The following is a 20517-nucleotide window of genomic DNA, read 5'->3' as shown; positions in this document are numbered from 1 at the left end:
TATTGATTGTATTGAGCCGGGAGTGGTGGATTCTTGCAAATCAAATTACAGCCACTGGGTGGAGCCACAGACAGTGGATTTTTACACAGCTCACCTGTATCTTATTCTACTGTCATATCATAATGACAATTTTAGCAAATATATCACACAAATAGTTACAGACTTCAGCTTTAACTAGCATTTTGCTAACCCTGGCTAACTGAAGATGTGACTGTGTACATTATGATGTGTCAGTGCTGATCTTGGCATCATAATAATGTGACTGGGCATAGTAATGTTGCTGTAATGTTTGGGACTGGAATAAATACAACTCCTTCCACATAGTCAGGGTGTCAAATGCCTCTTTTAGAAGTCCCCTAGCAACATCTTCTAACCAACTTCTTGACTCGTGTTTCTTTTCAATATAGACCAACCAAGCACACAATTAAATATTAATCTAACAGCTTAACAGTAAACAAGACAGTTGACTGAGGTACTGAGGGCAGGGTACTATGTCACTCAGCTAAGATTTATTCAAAGATTCATCCAAACAGACAATACTTCTGACTGCTTTCCTATGGTTAGTTATACACTTATATCGATAGACCATAAGCTGTCTGGTCTGGATGCCAGTCATCAAAATACTGTATACCATATAAAATTCAATTTACCCATAACACTGCAATCTCTAATCCAAAAGAACAATTCATCATTGATATATCTCGGTCCACAATAATTCCCTCACAATTGTTAATCTATATGGCCCCAATAAAGACGACACATCCTTCTGTCATTAACTATTCTCTCTTCTCAACAATCTCCCAAGCTCAGAATTAATTATAGGAGGTGATTTTAACACTGTTTTAGACCCACTAATAGACAAATCAACCACTGCAGGCAACATTAGACCTTGGCATTCCACATGTATGGAGAACTACGCCCTTGGCAATAGTTAGATGTTAAACCACCTAGACGAAAAAAGTACTCAAACTTTTCTCTCATCTTCCATGATAGCCTATACTCTAACTAGTATTTCCCTCCACTCTGAACTCTCAAAAACACAATTTTATCCTAGTACTTTCAGTGATCATCTACAGTTACATTTAACTTAATAGAAAATCCCACCAATAAACAACCACAAGCTGAAGGTTTAACATGTCTCTGCCGGTAGACAAAGACTCCGACAGTTACTTATGGGCTGGATCATGGACATAAATTACTCTCCTGACCCTAGCCCAAGGTACAATTTCTAAGATTTGTAGATCTGGAAATAATTTTAGTGTAAAACGTAACGAAAAACGACGATAAAAATCCATCAAAAGACTGTGAAGAAGCAACAGTTGAGGCATCATGTCAATGCCTATGTATTGCATTATTGAGATATTGAGATAACCACGGCTTGGTAGGCCTAGATGGAGCAACACAAACTGTGACAAAAAACTTTCCAAATGGCATGACGTGACTGTTTTCTCATTACTGTGGTGTTGCTAAAACACAGTATGCAATAATGTTGATTAAAAAAAATACGCCACATGTGAGGAATAAAACATAGCAGTCTTATTTTGACGGAGGTTCTGCAGTTTGATTGAATTTCTCATATTCTTGCTCTGCTGTTGGTTATTAGTTACCATCATTTATAACAGATGACTGTGTTTCTAAGTGTTGTCAATATCAAACAGTGTCATTGCTGCAGTTACTGACTCATGAAATTCCTGTTCCTAGGAGCAGCTCTGGCATTGGCAGAGAGCACTGGACAAAGTGACAGTCAAGTTTCTGAAGATCTCACTTGTCATACTTAAAAAAGTAAACCGTGTTGCCTTGTGAAAACCTTGTGGCTGTCTGATGAACACGTTTTTCTCTGCAGTCCATGTTTCTGCTATGTGACAATATAAAATCATTAGTTTTGTAATGCAAACTGTTCTTTACTTTCTTCCAAAATGAAGGGCAGATGGCATTGTGATGTATGTCAGAGAATAAGAATCAGAATCAGACTAAAAATTTCCTTTATTTGTCCCACAAACGCGGAAATTTCTTCATCACAGCAGCCAAAGGACAGTGGTATTGTAATAAACAATAATAGAAGTAAAATAATAATCAATACAATAAAAATGTAAGAAACGTATTATGAGTATTGAATGCTACGGTGGCCGGGAGGTGCAAACCAAAATTACAAAATGTGAAACACTTTTACGAAGTTTGAGACAAATTTACATTTTGGAAAACATTTTTACATATCATAAAACAAAATTACATTACCGAAACAAATTTACATTTCAGAAAACAAATTTACATGATACAAAACACTTTTACAAATGCCAAGACAAATTTACAAGTGGTGAAACACTTTTACAAGTCCCAAAACAAATTTACTAATAACATCAACCCGAAAGGGAATATACCAACTCCGGTGTTGAACCGGAATTATCCACCTTATTCCTGACTTCGTGAGTTTACCCATGGTTCATAGCGATATTCGGTTATGCTCTTCCGGTTGAGCTGGATGACCTCGGTGTTTACACTAACGTAGCTGTCATGCTCGCTTTAAAAACCGGCTTTTAACACAAAGAAAGCGACAGAATGGACAAAAATCGGCAGTGGATACACAGAACAGATGTTTTAATAAGTCGTGAGGACAGTTCTCACAGTGCCTCACCCGTCAGTTCTCACGGAGTGGGCAGATGACATGAAGCATTAGCCCGGCATTAGCCGACGTTAGCTACATCGACGTAGCTAACGTCGGGCTAATGCTTATCTTATATTTTCTGAAGGTGTTGACGGCGGAGAATTACGCAGTTACAAAAGCACAGAAGCATACAACTACCTGCACAGTAACAACATAGGGAAAGTACTGTTGAAGAAACACAGCAAGTTTTTTTTCTGAAGGCAGCAGTAGCGCCCAGCAACAGTGTCAATCAAGCTAAACATACAGCGTGGATAATGCTGAAGGAAAGTGGAGTCGTGGAGACAGGCGGCTGCTCGGACATTGCCGGGTTAGGGAAGTCATGTAGTCATGCAGCAGCTATACTGTGGAAGATATTCAGAAACCCAAATATTTATTTTAGTGTCAAAGCCGCGAGCCGCGCTAGTCTCCGTTCCTCCTTCCTCAGCATGGCGAGTAGGTCGCAGGGCACGGACAAGTTTGTCTAAGTGGTTGATGTACGACACGAGACGTTTCTGAAAAAAACTTCAATTTTCATGAATTGTTGTGGCAACCAACAACGGCAAATGTTGTACCTGAGCTCATTTTAAAAACAATATAGCACTTATGACCTAACGTTTGTTGTTTAGGGCTATCATGCAAGGCAACCGGAAACAGAAAACCACCGGCGGAAGTAGTTATCTGTCATGGCAGCCCCCATAGGCTTCCGAGGAAACAGGTGGATACAACAAGTAGTTCGGACCAAGCAATCTGATTGGTCAACAAGACATTCTGACCGTGCTCAAATCAGCATGACAACACGCCTGACTCATTACTCAAAATATTACTCCGCCAAGTCTGTGGCAATAGTGTATCCATCTCCATGGCAACATAGTAACTGTCAGAGCTGGAGCAAAAAAAAAAAAGAAAAAAAGTAGGCTTGAAATTCAAACTTTCTGCCGTAAAATATGCTGAGGAAAAGTCGGGAGAAGCAGCCGCTAGACATTTCTCTGTCGACCCCAAGAGAATGAGAGATTGGCGATAAAAAAAACAAAACAAAAATGGAGCTGTCCGAGGAGGACAGCAACAGGACCAGGCTGCCTGCTGGAGGGAGGAAGAAGGCTAGTGAGGAGCCTGAGATAAACATGCGGGAATGAGTTATCAGCAAACGGGCACGACACGAGAGAGTGTCCCGCAAAATGATCAGGGCGATGGAGAAACAAATGTACGCCACCGTGAGTGACAGCACAGATGAGGAATTATCTGTGAGTGCTGGTCGGCTGAATCATTTCCTCCGCCGCAACAACTTCACTTGCAGAAGACAACTATTGCCCAGCAGGATGCCGGAGAATTAACCGAGAAGCTGGCGAAGTTTGTGACATTTTCATCCCGGATTTTTGAGAGGAAGGAATTAAACGCCTGTCCCAAATTGCCCCCTGGTCCCAAATAAACGCCTTGTCTGTTAAGTGATTGAAACAAATAAATGCCCCGGCTATTATTTATTTTCCCTTCAGTGTGAGAGACACTCAGTGCGTTTACATGACACTCAAGAAAACCGAATTACTGCGTTAGTCTGACTATGATCGGATTTTTAAGATGCATGTATACACCTTTGTCTGACTAAAATCGGACCGGATCGGATTTCTCATAGTCGAATTACACTACGTAGATTATTCGATTGAAAGTCGCATTACTCCTGCATGTACACGTTTCCAGCGGATCGGATCGGATTTTGCGTTCTGCGCAGGCGCGAGATTTTTCCCCGGGGCCGTGAGCCGGAAGTAGACGGACGGCGGCGGCGGCGTCTTTCCTCCGAAATCACGCCAAGAAAGAGCGCCAGAGTGCCCCTAGTTTGTGTCATTATCATGTACACCATATACGAAGTGTACAAAGATGTAGCTTCGTCTCGCTCTTCGTACGCCATCTTTCTTGAATGCCGAGGCAGCTGGTGACGTAAAGAGGTCAGCCGGAGGTGCGCCGTTAACACTAGTTGAAATGGGTACAGCGCCACCTAGCGTACCGGGGTATGACATGCTTTCGGCCAGTAATTCGATTTTCTCACTGGCATGTATACTCGGATAATTGCAGTTGTCCGACTGAGCAGCATAGTCGAACTATGGCTGTAATCTGACTAAGCTGTGCATGTAAACGCACTGACTATTGTGGCCGCGGTGAAAACGTTTTATAAAAAATATAAAAGAAAAAAAATCAACATCTTTGTTATAACTTGGGCGATAAAAATAAGCCTTCTCTGTTTATCTGTGCAGTATTGATTTAGTTCGGGAAATTCCGTGATCGCGATAAAACATTAACGTCAGCTCAGACTTCACTCTTCTGGGACTAGAAAATCCTTTTTGTTGCTAGGTCGTTACTAAGGGTTGGATAATTTGATGGAGTGGTAAACTACGTTCCATTACACATAGGCTATGAGTCAACTGACGTGACTGATTTTAATTCAGTTATCAGTCAGACCCCATGTGTTTCTATGGATACGCGACGCACACTCGCGAAAACCTTTAAAATTTTAGAGCAAATTGTCCATCAACCTGGATATATTTTGATTATACATTTTATTTGTGTTGGTATTAGTTGTATAATCGCAATATTACCCTCGAGGGTGTGCTTTAACGTAATTTGAGCACTTCAGTGCTCAGGGGCGGTTCTGGGGGGGGGGCAACAGGGGCCAGTGCCCCCGTAACTCTGAGTCTGGAACTCCCTGTGGCCCCCCTGACAGTGAGTCTGCATTAATAATACAATGACAGATTTCTTGCAATGATTTTGTATTGAAGGGAAAGGCAGAAATAAAGTGTCTCAGCAGTTTACTACCCAATCAAAATTGCTGAAATTGTAAACACTGCTTTGTCTGAATGAGGGATTTATCCTTTTTTACGGGTTTTCCTTACAAAAAAGCCGGCCCCAACCTGGCCCCCCTATTAAAACTGGTCTAGAACCGCCACTGTCAGTGCTGCTTGCGGGTTAGATCGATGGACCAGATATGCTGCAGCAGTGCATAAAATATTTTAATGAGGGACACTCGTACGCTGTAATCGTGGACATGATGTCATGTTTACATGGTGTTCACATCAGCTTGAGGTCTCTGAAAAGCAAACTGCATGGAGCCGGGTTATATATATGTGTATATATATATATATATATATATATATATATATATGTATATGTATATATATATATATATATGTGTATATATATATATATATATATATATATATATATATATATATGTGTGTATATATATATATATGTGTATATATATATATATATATGTGTGTGTATATATATATATATATGTGTATATATATATATATATATATATATGTGTATATATATATATATATGTGTATATATATATAGATATATATGTGTGTATATATATATATATATATATATATATATATATATATATATATATATATATATATATATATATATATATATATATATATATATATATATACTTTTAAGTCATCCATCAAGCTGAGCCTCTGGTGTTATAAGAAAGGCCAGTTTATATGTATAAACACACACGCACACATATATATTAGGGCTGCTAAGCAATTAGAAAAATGTATGTAATTATTTACAAGCTTTGTGATTAGTTAATTATTGTGAGTAATGAATTGTAATTTATCGCATATGCCAATATCTGCCACAAGCATTTAAAAATATTTATGTGCAAATGTATTTTGGTGGATGAGTGAATAAATGGACGTTCTGAACTTTAAAAGGAGGTGATATTATAAGCTTGTAGAACAGTGTTCCAGTCAACAGTTCCATCTGGGCATTTAAGTGCTGCGAGTGTTTTGGTATTTTTATGATCTTTCCTAACAATGACTGATTATTTTTGACAAATAACTTAATTTTGTGCTTAAAAAGAATTGAAGCTGTTGCTCAAATGGAATGGACTGTAGTAGAATCTAGGACATTTAAGTCATCCATCGAGCTGAGCTTCTGGTGTTATAAGAAAGGCCGGTTTATATATATATTTATATATATGTGTGTGTGTGTGTGTGTGTGTGTACCCAACATTCTCAATTACTCTACAGTTGTCACAAATAACGTATATTCCAGTGTGATAATGCACTTTTTCACTCACTGTGATTTCAGGATGTTAGTTGCCTTTGTCTGACCATAATGGAAGTTTTAACGTCAGTGAAGGCCCTGCTGCTACTAGAAGTAAAGCTCAACACTATCTGAGCTGCCTATCGGGATCTACGTGTAGGGCATTGTTGTTCATGCTGTTGCACACACTCCCCAGGAGCTCTCTGATATGTGTCTCTGAGTGGGCGAGAGGTACCTGCCCATAAAACTGAGAGAGAAGAGGAAGACAGGAGAAGAAAGCTGTTTTGTCCTGTGAGTGTCACAATGTGGGCTCCAGTCTGGTCTTCATCTTTTGTCATATCACGTCCCTCTGATTTTTCCAGTCTGCTATACCAGCTCAAATGCATACTTTTGACAGATGGGGAAACACACATAGGCCAAGATGGAGATATATGCATGAATAAATAAACCTAACCTCAAAGTCTAAAAAAAAAAAAAAAACACTCCCGAGTCTGAGATGGAACTAGTGTCTCTACCCTGGACACCAGCCAAGACAAACAACAGTTAGCTTACGGTGAGACCCCCCCCTACACACATGCACACACACACACACACACACACACACACACACACACACACAGTCACAGTCACAAAGCAAAACTTCATAAACCACTCTGATGTCGACAGTCCTCCTTGGGGTCTGGGTTGCCCCGCTGTCAGCTGTTTTACACCACAGGCTCCATGTGGGTCAGCTGGGTGACCTCTTGTTTCTGCTGTGTTTTCACTATCCTCACTAAAATCCCAACGCTGACTTTTAACCTGCATGCATATCCTCCCTACCCCTCCACCATCCACCATTTCTCCTACTAACTTGGTGGGCAGCAAGGCAGTGATGTCTAGACAGGCCAAGACAGGTGCGATACCTTGTTCTCACTATCCCCAGCTGGGGTTCTTTGACAGGGGAAATGCTCTGGAGGGTTGGTTTCCTTAAAATAGTGGGCTTGCTAGAGGAGACAGGAGAAGCAGGAGGCCTCAACAGAAGCCAAGTGCAGGGTAAACAGTTCATCTTCCCAGCCCTCGCACTGCTCCTGCTGCTTCTTTGTGGCCTATTCATCCCCCTCCATCCTCTACTGATCAAAGGAGGAAATCTTCCTTGTCTTCCCTGGTCAAAAGGTGGCAGGATGTGAGTGGGGGGGTACAGAAGACCGGAAGAGGGGAGGGTGGGATGGCAATTTGGTGCATGATTTTGTAACAATGTAGATAAATTATTCCCTGACCCTTTGTGTCTCATTTCAGAATTGGCCACGTTCCCTTCCAGGCCAAGGCTTCTCTCTCTCACACACACACACACACACACACACACACACACACACACACACACACACCGAGAGATGTCACAAAGTGACAAAGGGTCCCTTTGCCATCTGTTGCCACCAAATCCTTCCTTTGCATTCTGTTTTCTGCCCATTCCCCTGCTCAACAAATAACTTTTTCACAGTAAAGATATGACCAATTACTAATCCTTTTGTCTTTAAGGTCAACCCAACTCTTTGACCAATTAATTCAGCAGAAGATCCCTTGAGCTTGACAACACTGTTGTGCTGAAGAGGAAGGAAGTTGGCAAGTCAACAGAATGTGCTACAGCGGAGGGCCAAAGGTTGGAGGCCGAGCACTGAGGGATGTAGGTCATGCAGGCCAATGACGATGAGCTTCACCTATCAATCAAAGTCTATTTGTGATGACTTTGACACCAGTGGCAAAATTTCATTCATTAATTCATGAGTGTAATCAATGATTAGATCTAGCATTGAAATTGCACATATGAATATTTGTGTGGCTGATTATTTTATCATCCACTGATGGGCAAACTCCAGTCTCAATCAGTTCATAAAGCCTATGGTCTAAACAACTCTCAGAAATTGTTCAAGTTGCCCAACACAATTTCCTAGAACCCATGTTGACATATTTAAATGTCTACACTTAAACCACAAAAAAATGACTGGTGATCAATTTTCAATTGATCAGCCAAATCAATCTCTTCGATCTCTAAATATGGCATATAAAGTCATCTTTACTCAAGTTCTGTCTACCAGCTTTTACTGAAACTTTTAATCACAGCCTATGGTCCTCACCAGCATTCAAATGATTTGTATTCATATCAAAATCATCAGTTTATTTAGTTACACTTTTCCAATGTCAAAAATGAATGTTCAAATTTAACGTTGTATTTGAAATCATTTTATCTATAACTATCTTCTATTTGTATATTTCAGCCTGTTAATTTCATTCTGTTAAAAATATTTTAGTTCAGCAAAGAGTGCATGTATTCTGAAATCAGATTCAAAATGAAAAAATAAAATAAAAACGGGGCGCCATTTAGCTCAGTGGGTAGAGCGCGCATCCCATGTGCCGAGGCTCTGCAGCGGACCCAGGTTCAACTCCCGGCCTGGGTCCCTTTGCTGCGTGTCACTCCCCCTCTCTCTCTCCCTGTTTCCTGACATATCTTCAGCTGTTCTATCAACAAAAGCCATAAAAGGCCAAAAAAAATTACAACTTTGGAAGATAAGCTAGTGTTGCCAGCAAAATGTATATTGGGTAATTAGTTAAAAGTTAAAAATACATGAATGGAAAACAACCCCTTTCAGGAATTCTTATTATTGCATAGATTTTATGATTATCATCATAGATATCACAGATTCTTCTCATTAAGTAGCATTTTTGTGTTTCAGCTGGCTAAGCTGAAGCTACTTGTCACTACTTTAAATAGTTAATTTTTATCAAGTCTAATATATAATAATGAAGACACATAATCATTTATTCACATGACCCTTGTCTGGAGGGGTAGACTGGGATAATTACTAAGCAGGGAATGTGACAGCAGTCCACATTGTCTAGAATACCCTGTGAAAAGATATCAGACACACAGATGACCTCACACAAATTATTCGTTTTACATTTTCATTCCACACATCAGTAACAGTGCAGATCACTTCATTCATGCCGCTAAAATGTCTTTTACCATAACTGCAATTTTAGCTATTAGGAACATTTGACAAATTAATGTCCAGAACAGCAACAATAATAATTGTGTACCAAGACACATTAATGGTGATTAAGAACACATTTAAACCATTTTCTTGGGCTTATGGGCCCAAACACATTGTCACAAAGCATGCTGGGAGATATAATATATAGCTTTTGGTTGAATTATGAGTTATTATTTATCATGTCTCCACTACTGTTCAGGTCGGTAACAGGTTTTACCTGTCTTCAAGATTCCTGATTGCCAGTCTGCCTGTCCCTGTCTGTATGAACTTTTCTGTCAGTTTAAGACAAATTTTCAACCAGATGCTGAACAATATATGCCATTCTGGCTTTAGGTACTTAAGTTGTATTGATATAAACATATAACACAAATTACAGGTTTTGGTTTGACTCAAATTTAAGTGACACATGGAGATGGAAGTTGTGACCAACCTTTGAATTTAACGTTGCTTTAATTAATTTTCTTTACATTACGCGTACTTAAAAATAATTACTTGGTAAAAACACGTCAGTTGTATGTTAACACAGCAATATGTTTTTGAGTCCAGCATAGCTCTGCAGCTCTTGTAATGTTGTGTTTTTGCTATGTATAGTGAACACACATTTATCACTTTTTTTTTTTTTTTTTTTAACTATGACTAGTTTTCAAATAAATGTTTAAAAAATTGAGCAGATGTGTTTTATACCACAACTAATAAAATGTATAGTACACAGTGCACAAATTATATGCCATCCATTGACTTCAACATATATTCAGTTTTAACATTAAGGATTTAAGTTGTGTTGATGCAAGAAAGTGGAACAATTTTGTGTCCAGCATAGTTTTGCAACTGTTGCTGTAGTGATTGTTTTTGTTATGCAGAGTAAACACACATTTTTAATTTCACTGACTCGACCACCTATCGAATGATCATAATTGTTTTTAATGCATTTTAACAACATTATTTTTACTTCATTAAACAATCAGAATATATGCTAAGTGCATAAGGTAGGTGTTGTTAATTGGCCCTCTCTGCTAGGTTATATTACCTTAAAAACATTTTCACAAATTAACTTTGTAAAAATAAATAAGAAATTAACATGAAAAAAATGTTTTAAGCTTGTTAAGAGATGTCTGTTTCTGACATGAGAACATGAAGTTTTAATGTCGACACGACAGGCCTAAACATTTGTGTTGTCTTACATATATAATATCTTAAAATATTCCAATTTTGTTTCATGAATGGATTGGGGTTGACAGTGTATCTGTTCGAGTCTGTACAAGTGTCCTTCTGCTTAATATATAGATTTTCTTCTTCAAATCTTGACTTATATTTTTATCGTCTTAAATCATGTCATTGTCTAACGACTCAAAAGTACCTTTTGTTGTCATGTTTGAATTTGACGAAATTTAGTTTGATATTTAAACCCAAACTGAATGCTCAATGTCATCCAAATCCCATTAAAAACAGAATAACTGCTCCCCCTGCCTGATATGTCCGCCCGTCTCAGCCTGTGAGCTTGGGTTTGAGTCATTATTATACCATGCTACAAAATGGTTTGAAATTAAACCTTTTCCTTGCCACTCTCAGCCCTGTGAAAGGGAGCTGTCAGTCACAGTGTTATTTGAAGAATGGATGGGGGAGGGAGGGGGCAGAGAATAGGCTTCTCAGGGATGCTATCCTCCATTCAGTTCCCATTGGACAGGGGGCCATTAATGCACCGCTGTCCAGCAGTATTTAAATGTCATTATCCTGGTGATATGGACCAGTGGACACCCATAAATAGATACATAAATAAATATATAATAATAATAATAATAATAATAATAATAATAGTAATAATAGTAATAATAATAATAGCAATAATAATATTAAGAGGAATGAAAATAGTAATAATAATGATATTGTCATCAAAGCAGTCAGTGAAAGGGGAAGATGAAAGGTTATTTTATCATTATGCCATTTAAGCAATTATGGGTAAGTGAATCAGAATATCTACGACAAAGATTTGATGATAGTAAAATCACTTCATTATGACAAGAGCGAAATATTAAAACGATGTGTAATTAGCTGGCAATTGTAAATGACATGCATCATTAAAGCCAGGCAATATAAGCAGAGGAACCACCAACTGCTGCTCACTATACTTTTTAACTGTATACTTTGTCTTGTAGCTTGTAGTTGCTGTCGTTGTAGCTGGCCGCGCAGCTTGGATCTGGGGGAGTCACCATGGGCTCAACCAGGCTTGGCAGCGTGCCACTGAACGCAGCTTGACATCACGCTAGGACAAGCACAGCCTACACTCATCTTACTTGGTGTACTGAGTATCAATCAAACTAAAACTGACATTACTGTTTGGTGAATTTTATTTTGTTACTGTCGAGTTTGAAGGAAGTTTGTTTTATGAGCTAATAACGTTATTAGGCTTGTCATAGTTTGGTAAAGGAAAGAAACATAAATTTAAGAGGTTGCAGTTCTATTTTTTGTTTAATAAGGAAGTTCACCATAGTGAAATCTATAAAACTTGCGACTCACACGCGTCTCACAGGTGACATTATGCCTATCACCTCTTGAGCTATAAAATGGAATTTCAAGATAGGACATGCTAGGATTAGTTGGTTAGCATGCTGATTTCACTGTTCCGTCATAGAAATTTTTTTAGCTTTATTGTGATCGTCTGTAAACCCTCTCAAGTTGAAAAATACACCTACTGACACATCTAAAGTCAACTGCTTTAGATGTTCTATCTTTTTTGTTTAATCCCAATCCTGGAATGAACACACATTATAAGACAGTTAAACTTTATCTATAACTAACTGCGATCAATGAATGGCAGCAATTACTCCATCTTTCTGTGGTGGTGACAAAGCATTAAAACTGTACAAACAGTGTTTGATTGAAAGGAAGTTGCATATAGAACATTATATAATCCCTTCTGCACCTGTAAAAACCTATTTAACAAGAAAAGCATCGATAGTCTTCTTGTCAGTTTGTCATGTACAGTCTTGGTTAAAGGTTCCATCCACTTGTAAAGAACATGTACATCATGTCGACTTCAGTTCCAGTGATTTCTACAGCTCTCATGTTTCTGTGATGAATGATTGAACACAAAACTAAACTACTTTGTCACAAAAACATTCATGAAGTTTTGTTCAATAATTGATTTATTATAGGTCTTCTGAAAATGTGACCAAATCAGCTGGATCAAAAATGTACATACAGTAACTTGAACAATCACTTCTGGTGATTACAGAAAGTTGTGTGAATCTAATGTTCTTTGTAGCATGGCCTCTTAACTTGGTCTGAGTGATTCTGATTGATACCAGCTGCTGACTTTTCTGGGCCCATTTTAATAGGACCTGTTCGATACAGCCATTAGACTCAGCCACAAACACTACAATGGGAGAGTCTAAGGAGCTCAGCATTGATATGAAAGTATGAAAGAGCACATTGTTGATTTGAACAAGTCAGGAAAGTCACTTTGAGCCATTTCAAAGCAGTTACATGTTCCAAGATCAACTGTACAAACAGCTGTCCATAAGTATAAAGTGCATGACACAGTTCTGTCACTACCACAAGCAGAAAACACAAACTATCACTTGCTGCTGAGAGAAAACTGGTCAGGATAATCAAGAGTCAACCAAAAACCACCAAGAGGCAAGTCTGCAATGAATGAGAAGCTGCTGGAAGACAGGTATCAGTGTGCACAGTCAGGTGTGTTTCACATCAACATGAGCTGAGAGGCTGCTGTGTTAGAAAGAAGCTCTTGGTCCAGACGCAGCACCTTAAAGTGAAACTGAAGTTTGCTGCTGATCACATGGACAAAGAAAAAACCTTCTGGAGGAAAACTCTGTGGTCACATGAAACAAACACTGAGTTGTTTGACCACAATGAGCGTCAATATGTTTGGAGGGCAGAAGGTGAGGCCTTTAACCCAAAGAACATCTCACCTACTGTCCAGCATAGTGCTGGTAGTATTATGATGTGGCGCTGTTCTGCTGTCAGTGGATCTGTTGCTCTAAAGAAAGTGAATGGAATAATGAAGAAGGAAGATTATCTCCAAATTCTTCAGGAAAACCTGAAGTCATCAGCAGAAGATTGGGTCACAGGTGCAGTTGGGTGTTCCAACTGGACAATTATCCCAACACACAGCAGATGTGATAAAGGAATGGATCAATCAGGCTAGAATTGAGGTTTTGCAATGGCCTTCCCAAAGTCCTGACTAAAACCCCATCAGAACAAGTGGACTGCGCTGAGGAAACAAGTCTGTGCCAGGAAGACAAAAATATTTAGTTGAATTCACCGATTCTGTCAAGAGAGATGTAGAAATCACTGGAACTGAAGACTGCCAGGATATACATGTTCTTTACAATTGTATTTCACTAGCAAGGACCACACCGTCAACGAGATGCGTTTAAGGATTTATTAGTGACAAAGGAAAACGAAGTGTCGAAGATCTTGGTTCTTTTGAGTTCTTGGAGTGCGTTGTGGGGATTCTTGTAGAGAATGTTTTTAAGTTTTTGGACCCCCAAAAACTTCCAATTACTTGAGAAGAGATTGAGCGGATCTGAGAACTTTGAGATCTGAACGGATGCAACGGTGGTACATTTGGGAGGAAAAGCGGCCTATGAGATGTATGAAGTGTTCTGGGAAGCCATTACGGGAGGCTGAAGTGGCAGCTCCGATTCTGAAGGAGTGCCCAGAGTAGTTGTCGGGCAAAATACCAGACAATGAGAGCACCCGGCGAAAGTGATGGTGGAACCAGAATCGACTGCCACTTGGCTGGATTTGGAGATGAAGAGAGGATCTGTCGTTGTTGTGAGATTCACGAAATTGCTAGAAATTTGTGAGGGTTTCGAAGGGATTCAGTGGTCATTGGACCTTGAAGAAGAAGACGGGTGTAGGCAGACCAAATTGATTGGTTTTGGTTTGCTTTAAGTGGAACACCATAGTGTCGTCTGAAAAGAGAGACAAGTCAGAAATGCAAGCATGACAGCTTGAGTCGAAGTGAATGGTTGAGGAGGTGAATTCGGAGCATCTGAGGAAACCAAAAGGCAAGCCAGAACATGGCTTCCAGGGTTTGGGCGACTTGAGGAGTGCCGTATCCGGAACGGATAGCGTGGAGGCAGATTAACAGCAAGTCGGCACTAAGAGGAAGACGGCGAGGGCTTAACGAACTGTTAACGAACAGCCGGTTATTGTCTTGGAAAGAAGCTGATACCGCTAAGGTAAGCTTGGTGATGCGTGATTTGTCATGAGGAATGGGCGTAAGTACTGAAAGAAGTCGTGGTGATGAGATCGAATGACGGAAAGGTTGTGTTGTATTGGTCGTGAAAGTAATGGAAGCTTTCCAAGCTGTCCAGTAGGAAGAGAGGGTCGAGGGTGATAAGCTGTTGATGGTGGAGCTCTGGGAGTCGCTTATCAGGGGTATAAGCGTAGGATTTACGAGTTGAATGTCGACGCCCAACTGGCGTAGGGAAGGTATCTGCGTGAAGTGCCAAGCTTCTGAACTTCTGGCATTCATTAGTGAGCTTCGGGTGCGATTCTGCTGCAAGCCATCTTCCTTTGTAGAAACCCCCCAAAACCAGCCTAAGGAGCAGCATCGATGTACAGATGGATGTCATGTGGGTTAGTCGGTTGGTCATCGTAAAAGAAAGTGATTCCGTTCCAATTGGTGAGAGGGTTGAGTCATGGACGGATTTCAGCAAGGCTCGAGCTATCCAGGGAGATGGAGGTCAAGAGTGATGGGACGGAAGGGACAGAAGTTGACGTTTGGTGCGGTACGGGGCGCAGAAGAAGGTTCGGCTGAGCTTTCCGACGGGAATGAAGTCTAAAACTTGTTAGTGTCAAGAATGATTCCGAGAAACTTGAGGGATGTGGAGGGGTCATCTGTTTTCTCTGCGACGATGGGACCCCGAGGTTGGAGAAGACTGAAGTCAGGGTAATCAGGCCGGAAGCGGGTGGCGATGAGGTGGGGGGAAATTGTTAGATTGGATCCAGCTGAGGGCTTCAGGTGGGGTGTCGAAGAGTTTAGGCTGCTTTGCGACCAAAGGTGAGCCTAACGGCGAAGTAATATATACCACGCCAGTGGATGCTGAAGAAATGGCAGAAGTCGGGGTGAATAGGGAGGACTTTAAGAGCACTGGTCTGTTCCTGGACCTTCCTTAACTTCCTTAGCGAGCGTGCGGTCAACTGAATCTGGCTTGGTTATGGTCGACTGAAGATTTTTGATTTCAAAAGAGATAGATGATTGTGTGGGAGTCCGGGGTGAAGACCTTCTTCAAGTCCTTTATGAGAAACTAGCTTTGGCGAGGTAGGTTGTACGGGCATTCGAGGTGGGCATGGCCCCCGCTGCAGAAGGAGTAAACGTGGAGGAAGCGGCACTGGGACACGGTGCATCCGGTACTGTTGAAGCCGTTACAAATCGAACGACCTCCTTGGTGCATGATGGGCCTGCCTTTCTTATATACGCCGTTGATTACGGGAAGATGACTGAAGGGGTAGATGACATCTGTTCTGGAGGTATGGGTGCTGGTGGAGCTGCCGACGACAGGCGAGAAAAGGCTGAAGCTCTCGTTTGGTTTTTTGTGCAGCTCAGTGTGGATAGCTGTGTATAAAGTGAAATTAGTGGTTGCCTGCTGAGGGGGAAGAACGGGTGCCGGCATCCCGGTGCTGACGACCCCAGCCGACATGAGCTGCTGGGACTGATGGAGCTGGGAGATGGAAGCTCCCTGCATCCCGGCATAGGATGCTGGCACCCGGTGCCAGGAGTTGAAGCGAGGTGCTGTGGTTGCTGGAATTAGACGGCAGAGGGCACTGGCATCTTGGTGCCAGGAGACTTGGTTGAAGCGAGGTGCTGTTGTTGATGGAAACAGGAAGCAGAGGGCTCTGGCATCCCGGTGCCAGGAGCCCTGGTTGAAGCAATCTGCTGTGGTTGCTGGAAATAGGCGCCAGAGGGCGCTGGCATCTTGGTTGAAGCGAGCAGCCGTGGTTGCTTGAAACGGGAAGCAGGGGGTGCTGGCATCTCGGTGCCAGGAGCCCCAGTTGAAGCGAGCTGCTGTGGTTGCTTGAAACGGGAAGCAGGGGGTGCTGACATCTCGTGCCGGGAGCCCCGGTTGATCAAGCTGCTGTGGTTGCTTGAAACGGGAAGCCGGGGGCGCTGGCGTCTCGGTGCCAGGAGCTCCGGTTGAAGTGAGCTGCTGTGGTTGCTGGAAACAGAAAGCAGAGGGCTCTGGCATCTCGGTGCCAGAATCAGAATCAGAATCCTTTAATGTCCCGCAGACGGGGAAATTTGTTTGTCGCAGCAGCAGAATATTACGAGAACAGAGCAATAGCAAAATAGATAATAGAATAGACACTATAATTAAAAAGGGAAAGAAAATGGAATCGAATCGACGCATATACATATTTACATGATGTAGTGCAAGAATGGACAGTAATTTTTAATATACAGACCTGAGCGGTTGAAGCGAGCTGCTGTGGTTGCTGGACACAGGAAGCAGAGGGCGCTGGCATCTTGGTGCCAGGAGCCCCGGTTGAAGCGAGCTGCTGTGGTTGCTGGACACAGGAAGCAGAGGGCGCTGGCATCCCGGTGCCAGGAGCCTCCGCTGAAACAGGCTGCTGTGGTTGCTAGCAGTGGGCAGTAGGGGGCACTGGCATCCCTGTGCCAGGAGCCCCCGCAAAGTTTAGCTGCGGTGATGGCTGGAACTGGATGGCGGTGGGCACTGTGGCGTTGGCCCTTGAGGTTGTAGGTTGCTGTAGCTGATGATGATAATCCTGATAGAAGTTGGAGGGTCCTGGAATCCATCTGGGCGCTCCCTCTGGAGTGTAGTGATGCGACAAGTGGTGGCGGAAACTCTGGATTTGTTTGATCAAGCAGAGGATCTCTGTCTCTGCTTTTGCTGCTGCTCTTTGTTTTCTTTGGGCTGTGTTATTTGATTGTACTGTCCCTTTAACAAGAGTGTAGACGTCACTGCCTGTAGGGCTGCGCGTGATGACGTCACCTGGAAGCGATCTGGTGTTAACGGAACGAGCAGCCATGAGTTTATTTATTATTATTATTATTATTATTATTTTTTTTTTTTTTTTTTTTTTTTTCAAAGATTGGATATTGTGGTGGCTAGAACTGGATGGCAGTGGGTACCATGTTGTAGGTTGCTGGTGTCGATGATGAAAATCCTGATGGGGATTGGAAGGTCCTGAAATCCATCTGGGTACTCCCTTTGGAGTGGAGTGATGACGAGAGGTGGTAGCAGAAACTCTAGAGTCATTTGATCTGGCTGAGGATCACTGTCTCCACTTTTGCTGCTGCACTTTCTGTTGTCTATGAGCTTTCTGCTGTCTTTGGGCTGTAGTATTTAATTGTACTGTCCCTTTTAACAGGAGCGTCGACGTCGCGGTGTGTTGCGTGCGCGTGATGACGTCCCCCGGAAGAGAGCTGGTGTTGACGGAAGAAGCTCACATGCGTGTGAAGAAAGTTTGGCTTTATAGTTCATTCGGTGAAACAGAATTAATTTGTCGTTTAAAATTTTCTGGGGAGTGGCTACTGTCCAATCGGTGACTGTAGAAGATGAAAGCCGGTCGGGGGAACTCACCGGAGCGTGGAGACGTTGCGACCGGCGAGTTGTTCGGCCGGTGTTGGTGGAACGATGGCGGGAGGCTTCGCTTCTTGGAGGTGAAGGAGTCGGCGAACTGTGGCGAACTGCAGAGACGGTGACTTTCTGTTCTGGAATTTCCTCGTACTCTCTTTGCTGCGGAAGGAGGTGGGCTGGGAGACACGGGAGAGTCGTCGGACGAACTATGATAATTTTGGATGTTGAGGAGAGATGAACCAGGCGGGATGCGAACCATGGATGAGACGAAGTTGGTGCTCTTCGGACCCGCTCGCGTCCTACGCGGCTGTTGGGCCACTGGAATCGGGGTCTCAGGTACAGAGGTGACGGGAAAGTAGTCGGCTTCAGATGAATGTGATCCTCATCTCGTCTGAAAGATTGTCCGACGGGGATAGTGATACGAAGTCCATGATGACGTGAGTGGAGCCTGATGTTGCTCGTACAAAAGTTTGGATGTGCTCGGACGAGGCGATGTCGCGTGATCTCGTTTCTGGGTGCGAGAGCGCAGAATACGAGAGCGAAGCAGAGGAGAGGGTCAGGTGGTTATTTATAGAAATGCGGAAGTTGGCGCTGTTGAGGTGTGGTCCTGCTCCTGAAACTTCGCCAATTAAGCTTCAAGTAAACTTTTGACCATGACTGTATATGATCCATAAAGACAAGCTGTATTTCCAAACAAATTTAACAGATTTGGGGTTTTGTTGCTCTACTCCCTATCAGCCACCAATGGATAATTGCGGCACTGTAGTGGGAGAAAACCTTGGGAATTTGAAGTGAACCAACAACTTATTAGAGGAGATGGTAATAGATACACAATGATTTAGACACTACTTGTTACACGGTTAAAGGAGCACTATGTAGTTTCGGAGCAGAAATTCAAACTCTGACTTACATAATAACAATAATAATGAGGTAATAATACAAAGTCAGAGATATTTATTTTCCCATACGTGAATAAACCAGCTGTTCTCAGAGGGAAATCACTTCCCAGAACACTGTTTGAAGCTGGTAAGGTGGCAGGGTGCGCCACAGGAATAAAATTGCATAAACTGTATTGTCCTTGAAGGTCAGTTTGTTTATTGAGTTTATTCAGTGATGAAAACAAACAGTTTGATTATTTAGTTTGTTTAGGCAGAAAAAAAAATCAGCCAATGAAGATCTTTCTCTGCTCAATAACATTTCTGCCCCAAAATTACAGAGTGCTCCTTTAAACTTTGTGCAGTTCTTTCGCGGCAAGTCAGGTCTCACAGCAAGTTACAAAATGTATGTAAGTTTGTAGGTAGCTAACACTAGCAGCAATATCATGGTACATTTTGTACTGTACACTGTACAGTGTTTGAGCCTCTTGTGCTGTCCAATAACTTAATACATGTAACTGTTAACCAGTGGATTAGCTGTTAATCCACAGTTGGTGGCTTTAGCTGCAGTGCTGGAACTATGCTTTGTTGGAGAAAAGTTGCTGTTTGCAGCTTTCTGAAGTCTCATTACAGTGAAGTCGTCTTTATTGGTACTATTGTGCCTGAGCAGAACACAAACCTAAAACCTGTATAAATTATTCACATCTGGCGGCCAACACTCCTGGATATTATCTCACTCTCAGAGGGAAGTGAAATGCTTGTATTTGGGAGAATATCAAACTATTCCTTTGAGAAAGAATGAAAGAAAATGCATAACCTCCATGGATTAGATTAAACAAAAGTAAACCACATGTCCCCTCACTTGGTCACATTTCTGGGCTATGATATTATGTGTCACCATGTCATGATACATCCTCTCATTCTCAATGCATGACTTCCCATTGATCACTATGAGATCAGGTCACCACTCCAACTAAGTTCAATGTCTGTGGAAGCCTTAAATGTGTCATTGTTGCAGCAGGCAGCTTTACCTTTTGTGCCACATAGCAGCCCCATGCCCCCAGGAAGTCCTACTGTGAGGAGGCCAAAGAGCAGAGACTTAAAACCTACAAATCCCCTTCACTGATGGCATCTTAGCTGTGACATCCCTCCCTCTCTGATTCACACTAGGTCAAAAGCTGTTGAAAAGGAGGGAGCTGGGAGGGCATGGGATCAAGGTTTGGCTTCTTCTGTGGCTTAGTAACATTTGATTGACCAAACAATGCAACAGGTGGAGGTTAGTGACAGCTAAGGGCAGAGGAGGAGCTCATCTCTCAAGGAACCACACTATCCTGGCCTGGTGATAGAGC

The sequence above is a fragment of the Sparus aurata genome, chromosome 21 (genome assembly GCF_900880675.1).
Source record: "Sparus aurata chromosome 21, fSpaAur1.1, whole genome shotgun sequence".
NCBI lineage: Eukaryota > Metazoa > Chordata > Actinopteri > Spariformes > Sparidae > Sparus > Sparus aurata.
Note: the sequence above shows the minus strand (reverse complement) of the source record.